The sequence below is a fragment of the Rhinolophus sinicus genome, chromosome 14 (assembly GCF_057876585.1).
Source record: "Rhinolophus sinicus isolate RSI-liver-muscle chromosome 14, RSI-T2T, whole genome shotgun sequence".
Lineage (NCBI taxonomy): Eukaryota > Metazoa > Chordata > Mammalia > Chiroptera > Rhinolophidae > Rhinolophus > Rhinolophus sinicus.
In genome coordinates, this window is record NC_142514.1 from 179,754,947 (window position 1) to 179,776,039 (window position 21,093).

The 21,093-nt window shown below is 51.1% G+C and overlaps 1 protein-coding gene and 1 long non-coding RNA gene across 5 annotated transcripts in view; both read left to right on the forward strand.

Moving 5' to 3' along the window:
* Positions 1-248: 248 nt before the first annotated feature.
* LOC141572468 (uncharacterized) lies at positions 249-1,410 on the forward strand. The gene is made up of 2 exons (XR_012497816.2): positions 249-496; positions 1,128-1,410. It is a non-coding gene; the product is annotated as an uncharacterized LOC141572468 (long non-coding RNA).
* A 14,022-nt stretch (positions 1,411-15,432) lies between these two features.
* Positions 15,433-21,093, forward strand: part of DAGLA (diacylglycerol lipase alpha) — a 61,505-nt gene continuing 55,844 nt past the window's right edge. For 2 of the 4 annotated variants that reach the window (XM_019754065.3, XM_074336475.2), the window contains exon 1: positions 15,443-15,590. The gene's annotated coding sequence lies outside the window, so the exon portion shown is untranslated. Of the gene's footprint in view, positions 15,591-15,701; positions 15,900-21,093 lie in introns of those variants that run through there. The other 2 variants (XM_019754062.3, XM_074336476.2) reach the window with 2 other exon arrangements.

Sequence of the window (21,093 nt, forward strand, 5' to 3'; positions counted from 1 at the left end):
CTCTGCAGAGAAGTGACTTATCTGATGGCCTAGTTGTGGGGAGCTCTTGGGCAAGCAGGGCCCAGCCCCCCTTCTCTTTTGGAAGTCCCTACTGGTCTGCTCCTGCCCAGCAGTCAGGAGCCTCCCGAATTTCCACTTGGACCAGGGACTGGGTGATTTCAGCGGGGGAATGTCAAGGTCAAGGGCGGGATAGTAGGAAATCCCCTTGGCTGCTGCTCTGAAATCACAGCCGTAGGGAAATATTTTGATCTCTGTCTGGCTGGCTGTTGTGTGTCTCTCTCAATTGGTTCCAAACTCGGATGGGGAAGAGATGTGTTCTTTCCTGGATCCTCTAAAAGTCAATATCTTGCTTTCTCTCCCCCAGTGGTTACTGCTCAAGTCCAGCCCCAGTGGAAGCCAATCTTCTAGCGGCATCTTCTAGAGGCGAAAGTTCAGGACTGAGTTTCTACGGAAGAGGAGAAGAACAGGCAGTCCCTGCATCCAGCCGGACGTGGAGGTGAGGGTGGTGGTGGGGATTGGTCATCCAGAAAGAGGAAGCATCCTGGGCAATGGTTCAGAGGCCGGATGGCCAAACGGGAGGGGAAGAGGGAGCCAAGATGAGGCTGTGTCCTGTGCATGGCTCAAGGGGCGCCTGCAGGCCAGGCTGAGGGACCCCGACTTGAGCCATGGGGAATATGGGGCCACGAAGTGTTTCAAATTGAGATGCGGCACAGTCGCTATCATCTATCGGAAACATCTCTTGGGGCCACTCTGTGAGAACAGATCTAGGAGGAAGTGGCCTGGAAACAGGGAGACCAGCAGTGGGGTTGTTGACCCAGAGTGTTTACTGGGAAGAGGAAAAGAGCAACCTAATAGAATAAGTGACAGAGGCAGCCTCCACGTTCCAGCGAGCTGAGAACTTCATTTCAGAAACAAATCTCTCCTGGTTGGCCAGGGCTCAGAAATGGGTTTGTTAAATTATGCAAAGGTGGGCCCTTGAGCAGTGGTTCCAAACCCCACTTCCTTCTCCAAGCTGGAACGAAATTTAAAAATAATCGCACATGATTTTTTAAAAAATCAATGTAATATTTTAACCATAATATGAAGGAGCACTAAAAGGAAAGTAATTCTTAATAAAATAATTTCAGAATGAAAATGTCAAGCCAACTGCAGCAGGAGATGGGATGACGTGGCCTGACACTTGCTCCTAGAGGTGGGACCACCAGGAACGAAACAGCCATGGAGGCAGATGGACCCAGGTGGTCCTGATGGTGACTCAGACACCGCAAGTGGTGTTGTTGCTGGTGACGTGAAATGGGCAACACGACTTGGCAAAATTCCGAGCAAAATAAAGGACAATCTTCTCTTTCTGTGAACATAATAGTCGCATTCCTGGAAAATTCTGTGTGTATTAAAAGCATGCAAAAATTACTTTGTGTTTACATATAAATAGATTACACACACACACACACACACACACACACACACACCATTGTGACAACGAAAAATGCCCTTGCTGATTTCCCAGACTCCTCCTAAGGGACCTTATTGAGCGTCATTGTCTCAGAGCCTCTTGTATAATGACAGCAGTTGAGACCAAAATGCAGGTGCCCTGAAAAATCAACTTTGCATCTTCTCCTGGTGGCTGGGAGGCGGGTGGGAGGTTGTGGAACTGGGGGGAGGGTCCAAGCTCCCCAAAATGACATCAGGCCTGGGCCAGAGGAGACAGCTGGCTGGTGAAACATTTGCTGTGATGGGGATGGACAAGAGATGCTAGACATGGTGAGGTTCAGTTGTAAATTGTTCTGAGGCTGGGCTATAATCTCTTCCTCTGTCCCCAAAACTTCCATAAAATCAGTTACACACAATGGTGCTTCGTGGAGGAGATGCATCAAGATGATGGCTGATGCCCCCTAACTGCCAGCACTGGGTGCTTTACCCACCTCGACACATGGGACCTTCAACCAGCCCCAAGAGGAGAGGCCACACGTGCTTCTATTTTCTTATCAGAAAAGCAAAGCCCAGAGACAGAGTACTTTGCTCAAGATCAGTCAGCTTGTCTGTCAATGGCAGAAGGGCCTTTGAACCCTGGCACTCTGGCTCTTGACGTTCCGCCTGATAACCCCATCCGTAAGGCCAGGCCTGTGTGTGGGTAAAGAACTGCGGAGGGAAATAGGGCAGCAGGTGGGGAACTGGGTGAGGTGGCAGAGAACTGAACTGAGAGGTTACAGGAGATCCCAAGCATCCATAGGAGAGTCTCAGAGACATGGAAAAGAAAGCTAGGCTTCCCCAGTACAAAGAAGAGGGACTCAAGGTATTTCAACTGGATCTTTCAGGGAAAGGTGGCACCAGGGAGGTGGAAGACACGAAGAATTCTATCCACCCCCATTTTGGAAACCCCAAAATGGACATATTGGCTTCCATCCAGGACCCATCTGAACTCTTGTTTTCTGAACTCTTACATTTCAACAGTTTGACCTATCCCCACCCCGTTTGTTAATAGCTAGATTTTTATCTATTCATTGGCTGAGAACATAAAACACAAAAGACAGCTCTGAATTCAGAAAAGCTTTCAGTGAATTTGAATGTTATTAATCACAATGGCTTCCACATACATGTGAACAACATAACATGCTGTATGTGGGCGCCACATGCTATGATGCTTAGGGAGAATCCTGATGACGCTGGGCTAAGGACACAGGTGGGAGCTCAGAAAAAGCACGAAAGGGGCAGCTGGTGTATCAGGCACACACCCCTGGCCCCCCGTCATCCCCTGTGGTAGCTGAGGGTCACCATAGCAATCCTGCTGGTGTTTCTTCTAAAGAAAGGCTTGACTTGCTGGACCTAATGCCACACTATTTTGGGTTTCTGGACCTAATTCTAAAGTGTGTGTGTGTGTGTGTGTGTGTGTGTGTGTGTGTGTGTGTGTGTGTGTGTGGTGGGGGGGCTTCCCTACGCCAACAAGCAATTTTCCTACATCAGCAGGGTGTCTGAGAATTCAACTCAATTCTGGCAGTATCTACCTGGAGATAGAATCAGATCCCACAGGTTAAGGGATTCGTCTCACAAGACTACCCTCCACTTCAGATGCCAATTGCACGTCCAGATTGTCACCTGTGCTTCTGACAGACTGGCTATAAATCAGAGGTTCCCATGACCCCTTTTGGCGTTAATTTAATTAGTGGAGCGGCTCACAGAACTGAGGAAACCAGTTTACTCACTAGATTACTAGTTTATTACAAAGGATATTAGAGGAAATGAATCAATAGCCAGATGAAGAGATACAGAGAGTGAGGGCCCAAACAAAGGAGCTTCTGTTCTTGTGGTTGCTTGGGACCTGGCACAGTGACACTGGAAGCATTCTGCTTCCCCAACATGGAAACTCTCTGAACCCTGTCATTGTGGATTTTTATGGAGGCTTCATGATGAAGGGATGAGGGATTAAATTGTTGGCCATTGGTGACTGAGTCAACCTCCAGTCCAGCTCCCTGGAAATCAGGGGGTGAGACTGAAAGTTCCAACCCTCTATGCACAGTTGGTTCCCCTGGCAACCAGTCCCCATCCTTAGGTGCTTTCCAAAATCATCTCATTAACATAAACCCCGTTGTGGTGGAATGGGACTCGTTATAAATAACAAGACATGTATTTCACCTTTGTGGAGCTGAAGCCATTTCAGGAACTGAGGACAAAAGACCAAATATTATAACGAAAGATGCTCCCATTAATTGTAAAGGAAATTCCAAAGGTTTTGGGAGTTATAAGCCAGGAACCGTAGATGAAGGCCTACTACATGAGAAATACATCTTGGTCGTCTGACTGACCAAATATATACTTCTTATGAACCACAACTTCGCACACACTGATTACGGCGTGACTCCATGGGGTGAAGTTTATATCAGCCCCCAGCAAGTGGCTAACTGACCTCCTGTCCAGCCCCTATAAAGGTGCCTGCAGACTAGGGTCCAGCCCAGGGCAACCGCCTATGACCAATTGAGCCATCGCATGGATGGAGATGGGAACAAGTTAGGGACATATTCCTCAAAACGTGGTTGGAAAACTGTCTAAAACTGAAAGGAGTGACCATACCAAATGTTGGCAAGGATGTGCATGTATGAACCCTCAGGCATGGTTGATGGGAGTATAAACCGATAAAACCACTTTGTAAAACTGGAAGAAGTGATCAAACCTAGCAGACATGTACCCTATGACACAGCACAGTTATTCCTAGGAAGATGCTCAACAGAAATGGATGCACGTATGTGTCACTAAGATACATACGCAAATGACCATAGCAGCAAATACCGTCAACAATAGAGTGGATACATATTGGGTCAAGCCTTGTGAAATGGCTTGTTTTGTAGATAAAAAGGCTGAATATTAGCAATTTCATTTGATTGATCCTCATCGATTGTGGTCTAGTCACGCGATGGAATATTACATGGCAACGAAAAAGGATGAGCTACTGCTCCATGCAATGATATGGATGAATCTTACAGATCTAACAATGAGTGAAAGGAGCCAAGCACAAAATAAACACCTGTGATTCTGTTTATGTGAAGTTCTAGAACAGGTAACGTTATCTATGGTGGTCCAAGTCAGAATGGTGGTTTTCTTGAGGGAGCGCTCATAGGAGGAGGCACCAAACAAAGAAACAAACAAAACCTACCAACCATGGTGAGATACCACTTCATGCCCGTTAAGATGATGATTTTAAAAAATAAACAAACAGCAAATAACAAGTGTTGGCATGGATGCGGTGACATTGGAACTCTTGTGCATTTCTGGAGAGAACGTAAAATGTGCAGCCGCTTTGGAAAACAGTATGGAGATTCCTCAAAAAAATTAAGCATAAAATTATTATATGTTCCAGCAATTCCACTCTGAGTGTTGAAAACAAGACAACAGGCCCAAAATGGAGTTGCTTATTCTGAGCCCCACATCATCAAACCAAGATTGAACTTACAATTTCTGCTGTCCCAGAAATGGAATCTTAAACCAGTCACTCAGGAAATGCCTGGTCAGCACTAGTTAGGTCATCTACTTAATAGACCCCTGCCATCCCCTAAAGGAAGGCAACTTGGCAATAACTAACCCGCTTCTTTGCTTACGTAGTATAACTTCCTTATTCCCATGCCCTTTTGCCTATAAAAGTCTTTCATTCTGTACAGCTCCTCAGAGCTCCTTTCTGTCTGCTAGACTGGATGCTGCCTGACGCAAATCAATTTTTGGTTAAATAAGCTCTTAAATTTTTTAGCATGCCTCAGTTTATCTTTTAACATGAGTATATACCCAAAAGAATTGAAAGCAGGGACTTGTGTAGATATTTGTGCACCATGGTCTCCTCCCCCTCCTCCTCTTCCTCCTCTTCCTTCTCCTTCTTCTTCTTCTCATCATCATCATCATCATCGTCATCACCACCATTATCACCAAAGGTAGAAACAACCCAAATGCCCACTGATGGATGAAATGTGGTTTTACATACAATGGAATATTATTCAGCCTTGAAAAGGAATGAAATTCTGACACAGGCAAAAATGTGAATGAACTTTGAAGACATTATGCTAAGTGAAACAAGCCAGACACAAAAGGACAAATATTGTATTATTCCACTGTGGGGGAGGTAGAAAATTTCCTCTACCCTTCTAGGTTCTTACAGCTGGTCTAATAATGAAATCCACGTGAGACAGACTAATAAGAGAAAATAACCAAATTGAATTACATATGTATATATGGGAACACCACCAGAGACCCCCCACATACACGGGAAGTTCCTAGACAGAAAGAGAAAAGGCGGTATTCATGGCATCTGAGCTAAGGATGAGGTAAGGCGCCTTGGGACTTCAGGGGGGAGAAGGTCATTGCAGGATGATAAAAAGAGCAGATGTTCAGTAATTAGAGGTTTGCCCTGCCCTATAGAGAGCTCATAAAAAGTTATTTCTGGTAATAACTTATTATGGGCAATGCCCCCAATTTAAATTCCTTAATGGAGAAGTGAAAATTTCAGTTTAAAATAATCCATGTGCCAAAGTAGCACGTCTTGGGGAGGCCTGTTCTGAATCCCTTCCCCACTTACATGAGGTACGTAGAAGAGTCAAATTCAGAGACAGAAAGTCGAACAGTGGTTATGAGGGGCTGGGGGAAGGGAGAATGGGGAAATCTTGTTTAATGGATAGAGTTTCAAGACGGGATGATGAAAGAGTTCTGGAAATGGTTGCACAACAATGTGAATGTCCTTTAAACAATGGTTAAATAAGGTTAACTTTACGTTATGGATATTTTACCACAGAAAAGTTTTTTTCTTTTAAAATTCTAAGAAGAGGGTGTCTGAGCGCCAAGACTGGCCCTGAGTTTCTTGGATTCGCCCCACCCACTGCAGCCTGTCTGATTCTGTCCCCAGTGGTATGTGCTCTCCCGGGGGCACCCATCTAAAACCTGCCTCCAGTGCACCATGGTGCCAGTGTTTGCTGACCCTTCCTGACATGACTTAAAGTGGCTTGGAAGTCTGTAAAAAGTGCTAGGTCCCTTTGGAGCTCATTAGGAAGCCATCATCATTCATGAATTTACCAAAAAAGGCCACTTTCTGACTCACACCTCAGGAGGGGATGCATGATGTTGGTTTGTCCTATCAGGGATCAGCCTTGAGCATCTGCTAACTATTGCTCACATTCAGCGTAGGATTTCACCAAAACCCAGGACAAAGGCTCAGGGAAAGCACCTTGGCTGAGCACCTACTATGTACCAAGTGTCATGGCTGGAATCCTTACCACTGCCCCTCAGGGCAATATTATTGGACCCATTTTCCTGACCAGTAAACTGGAGGCTCAAAGAGGATCTCATAGCTAGAAAAGGGCGGGCGGGAGGGTTAGAAGTTAGAGCGCTACTTGGCTCCAAATCCTGCTGTGGACCTTCCAGCTTCATGACTGGCCTAGGGATAAAGAGGCCCTGGAAGTTTGGTGGCAGTGCAGTCCTTTCTCAGGGATAAGAGGAGGCTGGAAGAGAGGGCAAAGTCCACTGTACGAGGCCTATCAAAATAGAAGTCCCAGCTCCCTCTATCCCCTGCAGGGGTTGGTCACCCAGAAGTCTGTTTGGTTGAGCAGGTTTCTGGCTGGAGGGACTCCTGGTATCTCCCACAGACTATAGCTCTCCTCCCACCTTTGCTTGTCTCCCCATCTACTGCCAGGGTCACCCTGACCCTTCCTAGAAAGTGAAGTCTTGAAAAGAGAGCAAGTGTGCATGTCTGTGTGTATGCAGGGATGGGGGTGGGCAAGCTGGAATGCAGGAGAAGCTGGCTCAGAACAGGACTGAGAGGGGTGGGCGGGAGTGATAATGAGTGGAAAGAGCCCTGGAATGGGAATCAGCCTCTTGAGTTTGAATCCGAATTCAGCCTCTACCATGCAACCCGGGGTAGGTCCCTTCCCCTCTCTGTGCCTCTGTCACCTTACCTGTACAAGGGTGGGTTTGGAGTCCATGACTGCCAAGGGTTCATCCACCGATTACACCAATATTAACTGAGCCCCTGCTCCAGCCACCAGCCAAGCTGTGGGGACATGGAAGACAGACCCGTCTCTTGCCCTTCTGGAGTTGAGTCTACAAACACACTGTGTGCTGTGCGGGAGAAACTCGGGGTGGGGGGGGCTACAGAGATCCAACCCCATCTCGAGGATCAGGCTCGAAGAACAAAGAATCAGCTCAGAAAACAACCTGTTTCCTGCCTGGCCTTGCCCTTGGAACCCCAAGGGGCTCCCCCAAGTGCTCCAGATGCCATCGCCTGTGGTCAGTATATCAGGGGCACAGGGATGCCAGATGGGGGCTCCCTGCTTCCCTCATGGGCCTGGGATAGACAACAATTGTCATTTTCTGAATCCAAAACTTCTTAGAACCAACCAGAAAGAGCTGAGAAGAGCGTAGGGCAGAGGGCCTGAGGCAGGTGTCTTCCTGAGGCCCTTCCAGGAGGCGAAGGCAGAACTAACGGGATGTGAGCAGTGAAGAAGCGGGTCCCGCTGGCACCGTGGGTCTCAACCTCAGCTGCACACTGGAAAAACTCGGGATACCTGAGTCTAACCCCTAGATCCAGCTGCAATTGGCCTGGGGCGCAGCCTGGGCAGACAGTTCTATGTACTAAGTTGAGGACCAGGGACCTGGCAGAAGGCCGGGTCTGCTCAGAGGCCAAGGAGGGTGATTCACAAGGCCAAATAGTTCAGAGGGTGGCCAACCCCGTCCAAGGGACAAACAGGCTCTGTTCCAGACAGCATGGGGCCTCGGGTCCCCAGAAAGGCCTGCTGGGTAGTGCAACAGGGATTAATCGCCCTCGCCCCCAAACTCTGCAGTCCTACCCCCATCTAGGGTTGCCAGGTAAAATATAGGATGCTCAGTTAAATTTAAATTTTAAATTTAATTACATTTAAATTTAGTTGGGCATTCTGTTTTCTTTCTTTCTTTTTTTTCTTTCTAAATCTGGCAACCCTACCCCACCCCACCTCTGAGCCAAGAGCCCCAGTTTCAGGTCCCAGCTCAGATTCTAACATGGGCAACTCACTGCCCCTCCCCCCCTCAAGTCTTGGTCTCCTTGAGAGTTATATGTAATATCCCTCCCGGCTCAGGGGCCAGGCTGACTGTTTCCAGGGCAGTGAGTGTGACTCACAGGTCCCTGGAAAGGCATTGAGCTGTCTGTGAAGAGAGGCAGGGCCTTTCTCTCTAAGACATCAGCTTTTCCCTCCTGTAGTTTGATCCGAATGAAGGATTTTCATGAGTCTTCTCGCCCTGGGGATGCTGGTGAAATGAGACTGAAGCTGAGAGCAGAACTTGGGCCACGGCGTTCTGCTCACAGGGTGTGTTTCTCTCTCTCCTCGTGTCCTCTTCCTTCCTTCTCCCTCCTCCTCTCCTCTCTAACATCCTCGCTGCACCCAGACGACAACTCCCCTTCCTTACCAAGCAGAAAGAGTTTGCTCAACTTTGAGCAGGTAGCTGTTGTGGGCCTACTATGTGTCAGGCACTGGGGCTAAGCACTAAAGATACAATGGTGACCCAGTCCCTGCCCACACAGAGCTTCTAGTCTGGGGATGGGGGGGGGGGGTTGGGCAAACCCAACCACTGAAATGAATACATCATGGCAAACTTTGACAAGTGTCATGGATGGTGCTTGGAGAGCACACCAGTAACAGGGAAACTGACCTTCCTTGAGGAAGTATCCTGGGAACCGATATCTAAAGAGAGGAGTTGGGGTGGGGGGGAGGGCCATCCCAGCGGAGGGAACAGCCCAGGCAAAGGACACCTCTGAGGAATAGCGTGACTGGTGTGGCTACCATGGCTGGAGGATGGATGGCAGAGCCGAGAGGCCCGAGGCAGGGTGGAGACATTGGCACCACCCGACATGCTGGGTGGTAGAGACCGTGAGCAGAATTGGAGTCTACAGCCCATCGTATGACCCAGCAATTCCTCTCCTAATCATCTGCTTGTATTAGTTTTCTATTGCTGCTGTAACAAATTGCCACAAAGTTGGTAGCTTAAAACGAAACCAATCTATCTTACAGTTCTGAAAGTCAGAAGTCCAAAATGGGTCTCTTTGGGCTGAAATCAAGGTGTCGGTGAGCCTGTGTTCCTTCTGGAGGCTCCAAGACATGGTCTGTTTCCGTGTATTTTCCAGCTCCTAGATGCCGCCCCGTTCCTCGGCTCAGCTTCAAAGCCAGCAACCACTGGCCGAGTCTTTCTCACGTGGCCATCTCTCTGGTTCTCTCTTCTACTTATAAGGACGCTTGTGATTACATCGCACTCACCTAGGTGATCCAGAATCATCTCCGCATCTCAAGGTCAGCTGCTTAGCAACCTTAATTTCATCAGCAACCTTCATTCCCCTTTGCCACGTCACATTTCCGGGGATTAGGACATGAATACTGGGGGACCATTATTCTGCTCACCACACAACCCAAGATTTGCACAAGAATGTTCCTAGCAACCTTATTCTTTAAAGCCCCAAACTGGAAAAAGCCACAAAGCCATCAATAGCAGACTGGACAAACAAATCATAGTATATTCCTCTAATGAAATGCTACATAGCAATAAAAAAAAGATGAATTAATGACACACATAATAATCTGGCTGAATCATACAGACAGAATGCCGAGCAAAAGAAGCCAGACACAAAAAAGCACATACTATATGATTCCATTTGCGGGGAGTTCAGGAATAGACAAAACGAATCAATGGCGTAGAAGCACAAGTGGTGATCACTCCTGGGGGTAGGTATTGACTGTGAAGGGTACAAAGAACTGGAAATGTTCTGTATCTTCATCTGGGTGTGGTTACAGGTATAGACATGTGTAGAAATTCATCAAGCTGTACACTTCACTGTATGTCTAAAAAAAAAAAAACAACCCGTGTCTGTATTTTAAGAGTGATAAGAAACTACAGCAAGGTTTTAAGCAGTGACATGGCATAATCTAATGTTCATTTATAAAAGGTCACTCTACCTGCTGGGTGGGAAATAGATGAGAAGTGAGAGCAGTTAGGAGCCTGTCACTGATGCCCTGAAGAGAGACAAAGGTGCCCTGGCCTTGGGTGGTACTGACGGAAATGGACAGAAGTGGGTAGTTTCAAAAATATTTAGGAGGAAGAATCAAGAGGACACGATTTAGCACATGATGGATGGATGGATGGATGGATGGATGGATGGATGGATGGATGGATGGATGGGGGAGTGGATGGAGAAGTGGGTGGACAAGTGGGTGGGTGAAGAGGCAGGTGGGAGAATGAGTGGGTGGGTGAATAGGTGGATGGAGGAACACCCTCAAGAGGACAGACTCTCCTGTTACTGGTGTCCAGAAAGCACAAATGAATCGCGCTAGTCAGTAACCACACAAGCTTTCCCCTGAGACATCTGTGTTTACACTTCTGTAGCTCCCCAGTGCCTCAAGGAGAAAAACTAGTTACTACAAAGACCATCAGGGAGCAGACACTTCCATATAGGCTGGTTTAGTGAGATGCAAGAATTCCCCCAATCCTCTGGGCTTTACAGTGAAAATGTTGGCAATATCCATGTTGGAGGAAGAAAAAGGAATGAAAGAACCTCCCAGAACCTCCTTGGAAGCCATCAGCCCTCTTTCTCCTCCCTATCATCACCCCCACGCAAACCACAATTACTATCACCTCCTCCAGCACCTCCACCAGCGTCACCCCATCACCATATAGATTTATTGAGACTGAGAATTGTGCTTACTCAGGTAAAAAGTATGCACTCGTGGGGTCCCCTCTTGTGGGAGGGAACTACTTGCCTCTTGCACAGGACCTCAGCATGTCCCAGTGCTGGCTGATCTTTTAAGCCCTGGGCTGCCAACACAGCCATGTGGTCCGGCCCCCCATTCCAGGCTGTTTGTCCCTGTGACCCATTCCTGTATCTCACAGCGGGAGGAACAAGAAGGCAGGGAGAGCAGCAGTTTTCAGAGGGAAGGGCTGAAATCCTGCCAGGAGTTGCCCTGGGTTATCCAGAACTAGCTCCAGCTGCCCCAAACCCTAACTCACATGCATTTCCTAGACCTCAGAAACTGGCTAATTTCTGTTCCGGTGGGAGTCTGACAGCTCAGCCTCCAGAGCTTTTTTCTCACCTCTAAAGGTGGGCTGAGTTTGTGCTCTTTGGGTAAACAACATTCCCCTCGGTTGTCAGATGCAGATGTATTTACCTGGTGGCGGACTGAGTGATTCCTTCCCACTCACCCCATCCCAGACATGAGACTCAGGGTGGGAAGCAGCACCCTACAACAGTCAGGGATGGGGGGCCCGGCAGCTGGGTATGGGCAATGATGTCACTGGCTACTGGGAAAGTCACACTCACTGTTTCACTCAGGGGTCTCTCCGGACTACAGCGAGGCTAAAGCCTCCATGCCCCAGAGTTGTGATTTCATCCAGTTATCCTATACCCTGCATCCAAGCTAAAACATAGTCATTGGATCTCCCGTGGCTCTGAGCAGACACTTTATACTTTAAAACCCTGCATGCTTTGAATTCCCCCCAGCCCTAAGCCAGTGTGCCATGTTGGCTTTCTCTCCCTTTGGCTATGAGGAAAGGTGGGTCACTCAATCCCTGGGACCATGGGGCAATGCAGTGAGGGGGTTGCTGCCCAGCTCAGGAATTCTGCATTTGTCTTTCTGCAGGCAGCTCCACCCTGATGCAATCACTGGCCAAGCCAGCCCATTCTGCAGCTGCTGGGAGCCCAGAGTCTGGAGCAGGGCACAGCTGTGCCAGCTGTCGGAGACAGATTACGCTATGCTGTGACTCACATTCCACTACAGGGGAAATGCGCAAAAGTTATACGCTGTTCTGGGGGTGCCAAAAATCATCTCGGTTTTGTCTTGCAAGATGTTCAGCTTGCAGAGCGTGGGGCAGACGGAGGAAGGGGGTGGGGAGGAGGCGAGGGGAGCAGATCTGTCTCCAGTCAACTCTGCCTGTCACACACCCTCCATCGCTCTAATAACAACACTCAGCATTTAATCAGCCCCTTCGTGGAAGCAGACGATGTCACACTCATTAATTAGTTAATCCAAATAACCCCTCTGGGAGGAGGAGCCATGTTATTATCCCCACTGGGACCCAGAGGGAAACTGAGGCCAGAGTGGGAATTTGGTAGTGCACTGAGGGAACACAGCCTGGCAGCTGGACCCGGACCAGTCTATGCTTGTCACTCATTCTGCTGCTCTTACTATTGTTCTCCCCAGCTCCAGTCCGCTCACAATGCTGATGGCTGTCTCCAAAAGACACCTGGCTGAACCCCTTCAGAGTTGGGCCTGAAGGCACTCAGGGGGTAGGGCAGCATGGCGTTGGAGTAGAGAAGGTGTAGCTTGTCAGCTGGACCAGGTCAGGCCCCCAGGGAATATGTGCTCTGAATCAAAAACCTGTGATGATATGTTTCTTCCAAAGGGTCTCAGAACTAGGGGTGGAGGTGAAGATGGTGACTCTTACCATCATTGAAGTGTCTGCTGTCTGCTTCCTGTTCAAGCAACTCTGGGTTTTGATTGTCTGGTAGTTTTAGAACTGAAGGGAGGGACATTTCAACCAGGAGGCACAATAATGGTTCCACTGAATTGGAAATAGACTGTTACCTGGCCATTTGGGAATGTCCATCTCTCTCTCTCACACACACACACACACACACACACACACACACACGCACGGCATGGGTGGAACCCAGGGACTCCCCGGAATACCTCCCACATCATCGTGCCCAGTGGTCACTACAGATGGATACCTGCTGTGATGTTGTACAGCCAGGATCCCCACCGCCTCAGGCCCTGGAGGATGAACATGCAGGTCAGTCCACCAGGTGAAGAATCCTGGCCAAGCGAGATGCAGGAGGCAAGTGGAGCATGGAATAAGGAATTAGAGGAAGGAAGTCATAAACACCTTTTAGGAGTTTGTGACCAGCTGCAAAAATAAAGACTGCAGCCTCCACACAGATTTCCTTGCGGGTTACTAGAGTTGCTAAAGATGAAATAATGAATTCCTTCCCCCTTTTCCTCTTAAATAGGAATCACCACAAGTAAAAAAACATTTCTCATACCTTTCCCCTCCCCCAATAACAGCAGTGCTTCTCAAAGTCAATGTGCATGCAAATCACCTGGGCATCTTGTTAACCAGCTGAGATTCTTGGGCCTGAGATTATGCATTTCTAACAAGCTCCCCAATGGTGCCAAGGCCACACTTTGAGTAGCAAGAGTTCAAAGGATATGTTGTTGATAGTTAAATGTACCCTTTAATTCAGTTGTGAAGTTCCGGAATGGAGTCAATGTAGTACTTGAGGAGAAATAAACATCACCTGAAAGATCTCGGACTTGGATCTTGATCATGACAGCAAATCTGGAGGTGGGTGAACATGGACTATTGGAACTTGTTTGAATGAATGGAAAGAAGGGTGTGTGTGTGTGTGTGTGTGTGTGTGTGTGTGTGTATGTGTGTACACATGTGTGAATTTGTGTGCAGGCAGCAGCTAAGAGGTGTAATGTAGTAGACAATCTTTGGAGTACCTGTTCAGGTCGTTTTTTCCTCCTCAGTAATGGAGGAGTGGGCTGACATGTTTGTATTACATGGTACCTCCTCCATGTAATGGCCCATGGCCCAAGCTGGACCAATGAGATTCTTTCTTCTGGGAATCTAGAACTTTGAACCAAGGAATGTTAAGTTTGGCCTTTTTGATTCTGATTAAGTGCAATGATCTAAAAAGAAGGTCCCTAACCTGTCTTGCTGCAGTCAGTCCTTAAACCTCTCCCCCCATCCCTGCCCTCCCTGAGGCTGGGAGGGTTCAACGCTTCCTTGGATCCGCTGAGGTATCCCACCCAGTATTTGTATCCCCACTCCCGAATTTCTTTCTTTTCTTTTAACTTAAGCAGGAGTTTCCGTTCAAAACAACCACAGGTAATACAGAACTCCTTCCAGAAGTAGCTCCTACCTGCTTCCACAGAGGGGAAGAGCACCCTGGGCTGGGTCTCACTTTAAACCCAAATGTTCAGATAACTCTCAGGCTGAGCCTCCACCCCAGCCTCTTACAGCTCCGTGTGCTCCACTGCGGCTCTCACTTGCCACCGGGATCTGCTGCTCGCTACTGTTTTCCTGGGTTGACAACAGGGCCCAAAGAACATCTTAGAGGCACTTTCCCAGCTGAAACATGCTGTCCCCTTTTCGCTTCTGACGAATTTCTACTCCAGCTGGGTCATCGCTAAGATGATTAAGTGCCCCATTCTGAGAGCTCTGACAGCCCTCTCTGCTCAGCTCCCACACAAGCACCCTGTACTGTGATTGTCTAGTGCCCGTAGACAGCTCCATGAGGGCAGGGCCTGGGTTCTGCTTGTCTTCGCGTCCACCTACTGTCTCAGGAAGCACAATCCGCAGGGCTCCCGGATCAGGAGCAGTACTCTCTCAGGAAAGGTATGTTCAGTGACCTACAGCTTGAATGAATGAGCGTGTGTAAAACGGAATAGGAGGGGCGATTTTCTTCACTTACCAGGAACCCAAAATTAACCCAGTGCTCCTTTGGACGCCAGGCATGATGCTGGGCACTGTGGGGGTATGGGGCGGGGAGCGCAGGTGCTCAGATCCCTCAAGGAGCGCTCAGTCACCCCGGGAAGGTGGAACCCATCTCTCTCTTTCCTCCCCACAAATGAACCAGTCCTCTGGTGATTCTTCTTGCTTTTTTGCCTCTCCCACGCTAAGCCTGGTCACACGGGGCCTGAAGGAGGGGCAATGAGGAGCCTCCCTTCCCCGCAGGCAGTGCGGCCCGTCCTGCCTCTCTCGGCCTCCCACCGAGCCCCGGCGGCTGCCGGAGCCAGTGCCCACCGCCCCCACGCGCGGGGCCGGCGCGGGCGGAAGGCTCCGCTTGCTGCGGCCTCGGCGCCGCTCTCCTCCCTGGCACTAGGGGGCGCTGCCACCCCACGATCGTCGCCATGGTCACCGCTGGCGGCGGAGAGGGGTTTACGTAAAGGACGCAGCGTCCCCCGGGGGGCGGAGGCGGCCTTCGCGCCGGCGCCGGCGCCCTGCGGAAGCGGCGTTAGTGAATTGGGGCCTTGGGGAGCCCAGGATGGAGGTGGCGGCCGCGGCGGCGGCGGCGGGCCGAGCCTTGCGGCGGGCTGGAGGTAAGGGGGGCCGCCGGCGCGGGTGCTGTGCGAGCGGTGCGGCCCGCGGGGCAGTGTCCTGTGCGCGCGGTAGCCGGCCCGACGGGTCCGCGGGCGGAGGTGCGGCTGCCACGCGCGCCCGTGGCAGGTGTGAGCTCCGTGGAGCCCTTGGCACCAGCGTGGTGATGGTGACACCCATGTCACGGGCGTGGGCAGCATGGGTCTGGCTCAGGCAGCGTGGTTTTTCTGACACGGGTGTCAGAAGACTCACTGACACCTTGGTGCGGTGGTGGCCGCCCAGGTGTGAGGCGGGTGCAGCCCTCTGTGCAGGTAGGTGGTGGGCACAGCACTTGAACTGGTCCTGAGGTGGCGGTGCCAGCAGCTCATGGGCGCATGGTGGTGCCCCTGGCATGGGCGTGAGGAAGTGATGCCATTGCTAGGGTGTTGGATGGTTCTGGCCTGGACATGGTCTGGAGTGATGGCACCCGGAGCTTGAAGAATTGGTGTCCTCAGCATGGCTGGAGTTCCTGCCCTGGCTGTAAGAAACAGCCTTGGCGCAGCGCGGTGCGGGGGGGGCTGCTTGGCCCTGTGAGGGGAGAATCCATGGCCCTCAGACCCTGCTGGATGGGGAAGGTCTGACCATCCTCCCGCTCTGGTGAGGCTGAGGGGCACTGCTTCTGTCGGCCCCACCTTTATGCCTGCTGGGTGCACTGGACTGAGGAAGGCAGAAGATGGGGAGAAGGTTGGTGTCCTTTCTAATGGACATGAACGAGAGACACCAGCACATGCTCCCACCATGAGGACCCTGGGAGTGGCTCAGGCAGAGACCTGTCCAGGTACCGGCATTGACCTGGGCTCATGAATTAATCCAGCTTTAGGGAAGAAGGGAGGGGGGGTTCTCAATGGTGATCACTATCTCTGAACATGTCATGAGAAATGTGCAGGGCTGAGGGGTCGCGGGCTGGGAGAATAGGTATGGTGCACCATCTATCTGTAGTCACTGGCCCAGCCTTCTCCTTGGTTGATGGTTCACCCGGAGTGTCTGGGAGTTGCCCCTCTTCTTTGATGCTCGGAAGCCTTTGGGTCCAGAGGATCGCTTGGGCGATGCTTGAAAGACGAGCCTGCAGCCACCGGGAATGTGCTAGGACTGCATCTGTTCCCACCAGACCTTTGGGAAGCTTTAGGTGAGGGTCTCACTCAGAGTCACATGTACTTCGTAAAGGGGCAATTTGTAGACCCCCAGAGAAATCTTAAGATGTGCGGGAAATCTTTGTGGATTTCTTGGGCAAGTGGAATTGGGGTGAAAGAACCAACGGGGTGAGCTTGGGCTGGGTCTGGGGGAGGCCTTTAGGAATTCAGAAAGACAGTGTTGAGGGTGGCGGCACTAGGGTGGCGGGTGGCAGCTCATGCCAAGGTGGGTGCTTGGAGACGCTGCTGAGGTTCCTTAAAGCTGGAGTGTTGTCCAGTGCATTTGGAGCTAGAAAACTTGAGTTCTAATCTTGGCTGTGTAACCTTGAGCAGGTGACTTTACCTTTCAGAATCATGTGAAAAGGTGGTCAGAGAGGGTGAAAGGAGATGGTGCACATGGAAATCCTTTGTAAACAGTGAAAGGCTGTGCAAAGGTCAGGGATTCTCATCAGGTAAAGAGCCCAGGGTGGGAGGTGGGAGGAAATGGAGGCGTGGAATGTGATTAGGGAGGAAGACAGCGGAAGGTCGAGGGCCTGTCATAGGGAATTAGAGGCCCTGAATGTAAAGGCTCCTGGTTGGGAAAAGTGGGATCTGTTGACAGTGTGAGTCAGCTGCTGAGCTGAAACCAGGTCCCAGGTCTCCCGAGGACGGTCCCGAGTGTGGCCACAGCGACCATGGAGTCCTGCAGGAGTGGCCTGAGCAAGAGGCCCATTGCTCAGCTGCAGACATGCCTCTTGAGGTCCACGTGGGGCTGGAAGGTGTCTGTGGCTGACACATCTGGAGTACCTGTGTGGGAGGGAGGCTTGGAAGTGTGTGTGTTTTCTCTGGAGAATTTCCTTTGGCTCTGGGTTCTGAGGATGGGGGTGGGGAGCAGTCACATCGGTGTTTTTGAGGCTGTGGCCTGAGGAAAGCAAAGTGGGTCAGAGCCACCAGCGTGGACTTGAGGCCGTGTGGTCCAGTGAGGGGAGGCTGAGGCTGGATGGCAGGAGGACTGGGCGACCAAAGGGATGCCCTCAGACACGTGGGCAAGGAGAAGGGGTGGTGGGCACCCTCAAAGGGGCCCTTCGAGTGCAGACAGGTGTGGCATGAATTCCCCAGAGCATCTCTCCCAACATGGGCCCACTGCCATCTGCAGGACCTTCCAGGTGGGGAACATGAGGGTGACTGCAAGTTGCTGTGCTTGCTGCCACTGGGGGCCTAGCTCCTGACAACCGGCTGCAGAGTCTAAATTACAGACCTGCACAGCTAGGAGGCTTTGCCCTGGAAGGCCTGTTTCTGTCAAATCCATTCTCGAGCATTCCATGTCAGTGTCTGCCTTAGCCAGTGACCCATTTTAAAAGCTTGCTCCCAAAGCAAAAAGTTCTTGCCCTGTGTCCAGGCTGCAGTGTCAAACCACGTGGGTAGAAGGAGGTCATGGCCCTGCCAGGCCCTGGTTGGTAAATTGACCTTTCCATGCTATGGAACTTGCCCTGCCCTGTGGCTGCCACCTGGACACTGCCTGGCATTGCAAGCGCTTCCTTGGCTGTTTGTTTTCCAGGTCCATTGGAGGGGCAACCGAGGCCTGTCCCATACACTCCCTGCCGTGCTTTTTCTGCCACCCCAGGAGTTGCCCGCACTTCAAATCCGGCTTGGAAAGCCCTCCTAAGTGCAAGCCCTTTAAGAGGAAGCTTCAGGCCTCCCTGTTGTGAATATTTAGCATTCGTGTCCCCTCGGGTCACCCTCCACACCTCCGCCTGTTTGCTCTGATGTGTGGCTCAGCCTTACAGTGCTGGGCTCCAGGAGCCCTTTGCAGCCACGCCTTGCCATCTGATGGGGAGGCTGGGACTGTGCACAGCAGAGCTGGGTGACGGCTGGGGCAGATCAGAGAGGAGGCGTTGGCCTCTGTTACCCAGAAGCAGAACTGAGCTTTCTTCGGAGTCCGCGAGTCCTTGGGGTTGGAGGCAGTGGGGAGGCCAGCCGGGCACTCCCGCCCGTCGTTGTGCACAGATGCTGATTTTGAGCAGATTTCAGCTGCCGCAGGGGCTCCTAACAGGAGTGGATGTTAAGGGCAAGTGGCTCTGAGCTGAGATTTTTTTTTCAACCCTGGTCCTCAATCCTATTCCTATTTCTTTGTCCATGTTTCTCCAAAAGTTGCTTAACTCAGCTCCTGGCAACCTTTCCTTCCTCAACTCATAAATCACGGTGCCCAACTGCTCTGCTTCGGGGGTGCCAGGGAATTGGGCATCTGTGGACAGAGGCTTCTGGACCAGAGCTGAGAGCCCCAGACGAGCCGGCCACGGCTGAAGGCACAGCCTGTCGGTAGAAGCCGCTCCTCCACCCAGCCCTTCTTCCTGGGACCAGAGCGGGCACCTCAGGGTTTAATCGCCTTTTGGCCCAGAGCTCCACCTGAGTTCAATTTCTTACTGGAATAGCTTTACATTACACTCTGGTGGACAAGGCAAGTAGCGCTGGGGGAAATATCAATGAGCGTGTGGTCAGAGGAAGATAAATCTTTTAGAACCGCCAGCCCAGGACATGGCAGGATGTGGTTACTTCCCCAGTGGGCAAGGCTCAAAACTGTTTATCTTGATTTTCTGTTCTCCTTTGAGATACCAACTTTGGCTGGGCTGGAAAGGGCAGGGGAGTGTGTGTGTGTAGGCCAGGAAGACCCAGGAAACCACCTGACCCAGGGGGACCTCTTGCCCGCTGAGGAAGGGGGTCTAGGAAGCTGGCAACGTGGAGGGGAGCGATGTGGCCACTTGGTAGGAATGCCCAAGTCCTCCACAAGATCATGGCTGACATGAGCTGGGTTTGGGGCTGTCACGGCCACAGGGCTGCCCAGGGAGTACACGTGTGTGAAGCCGCGTGTGCCCATAAGTGTCTCTGTGGGAAGTGAGGGCTGAGGGGGTGTGGAGTGCCTGGTGGAGTGGGAACTTGTGGGCTTCTGTGTCTGGCTGGCCTGGTGTCAGTGGGTGTGTGGAGCGGGGCGTTCCTGGGCTCGGAGAAGCAGAGAGAACAGTGGGAGCAGAGGGGGAGGCCGCCTTCCAGCTCTGAAGGGGTGGGAGGGCAGATTTAACATCTCCTGTTGTGATTCTTACAAGAGGAGCCTTTCTGCTTTCTCAGTATTCCTTAGAAGGAAGCCCAGGCCGGTGGTGTGGCTCTCAAAACACCCGTGCGTGTTCACACATGCCTGCTTCCACGCACCTTCTCAAGCCCACCTGGAATTCAGCTGGGGACAGGCCCCCCCGCCCCCACCCCGGTGACAGAAGATAGCATTATAGCCCATGGGCATTCCAATTTGGGACTCTGGAGTCAGACCCAGATCTGAATCCTGGTACCTTTCGATACCTCAGTTTTCTCATCTGTAAGATGGGGACAGTAAAACCTCCCACCAGGTGGTTTTAAGAATTCCACGAGCTAATAAATCCTGGTGAGTGGAGAGATCGTGGTGAAAGCAAGACACTCAGCAAGTGTTGCTCTTGCAGTCAAAATCTTTCCCATAGAAAGGCAGTTACATTATGATCTGTGCACATTCGCAGGGAAGATGTAATAGGTCGTGTCCTTTTTCTTGATAAGGAGAAGTTAGCTCCACCCTACCCTTGGCATGGACGGAATCTTGCATATCTGTCAACAGAATCATACACAAGAATAATATCTTGGCTCCTGGGAGCTGTTTGCACTCAGGTTCAGTGGATAGTTATTTCTTGAGCACCTACAGAGGGTTGGTGTCAGTGAGGCACGTGATGAAGAGTTGATCACTCCAGAGCAGATAAGGTGTAGATTCTGCCATCAAGGTGTTCAAAATGTATGGAGAAGACGCAAGATGGACATAAAGGTCTGTGCTGCCGTTTCAAGAGGTGGAGCCACCAAAGGTCAAAGGAGGTTGAATGATTTGAATGAGGGAGGTCAGGAGAGACTTGGGTGGGCTGGCCTTTGCCCTGGGCCATTCAGGTGATTATAGAGGAAATGGCAGCCACAGGGGATGTGTCTGGGGAGGTGAGGCGCTGACCGCTTGTGCTCTGGCGCACAGGTGCACAGGGGCACAAAATGCAAGCAATGGAAGCTAAGGCTGAAAAAGGGAGTTGGGGCTGGGTTCCCGAGAGCCACGGCTGCAGAGCTGAAGGTTTGGTCTGTGGAGAACATGGGCAAGTCACTGAAGTGTTCCGAGTGAGAGTGTGGGGGCCGGCGCCCCCAGGGAGAGACATCCGGCAGCAGGTGCCAGAGGGTACAGGGGGACAGCAGTGGGGAGGCCATCTGGGGGTTAGGGCAGGTGCCAGGGGCGGAGGGCTTGAAGTGGCTGCCCTGGGGAGGCAAAGGGAGAGACCAACAGGGCCTGGAGGTGAGGCCGGAATTGGAG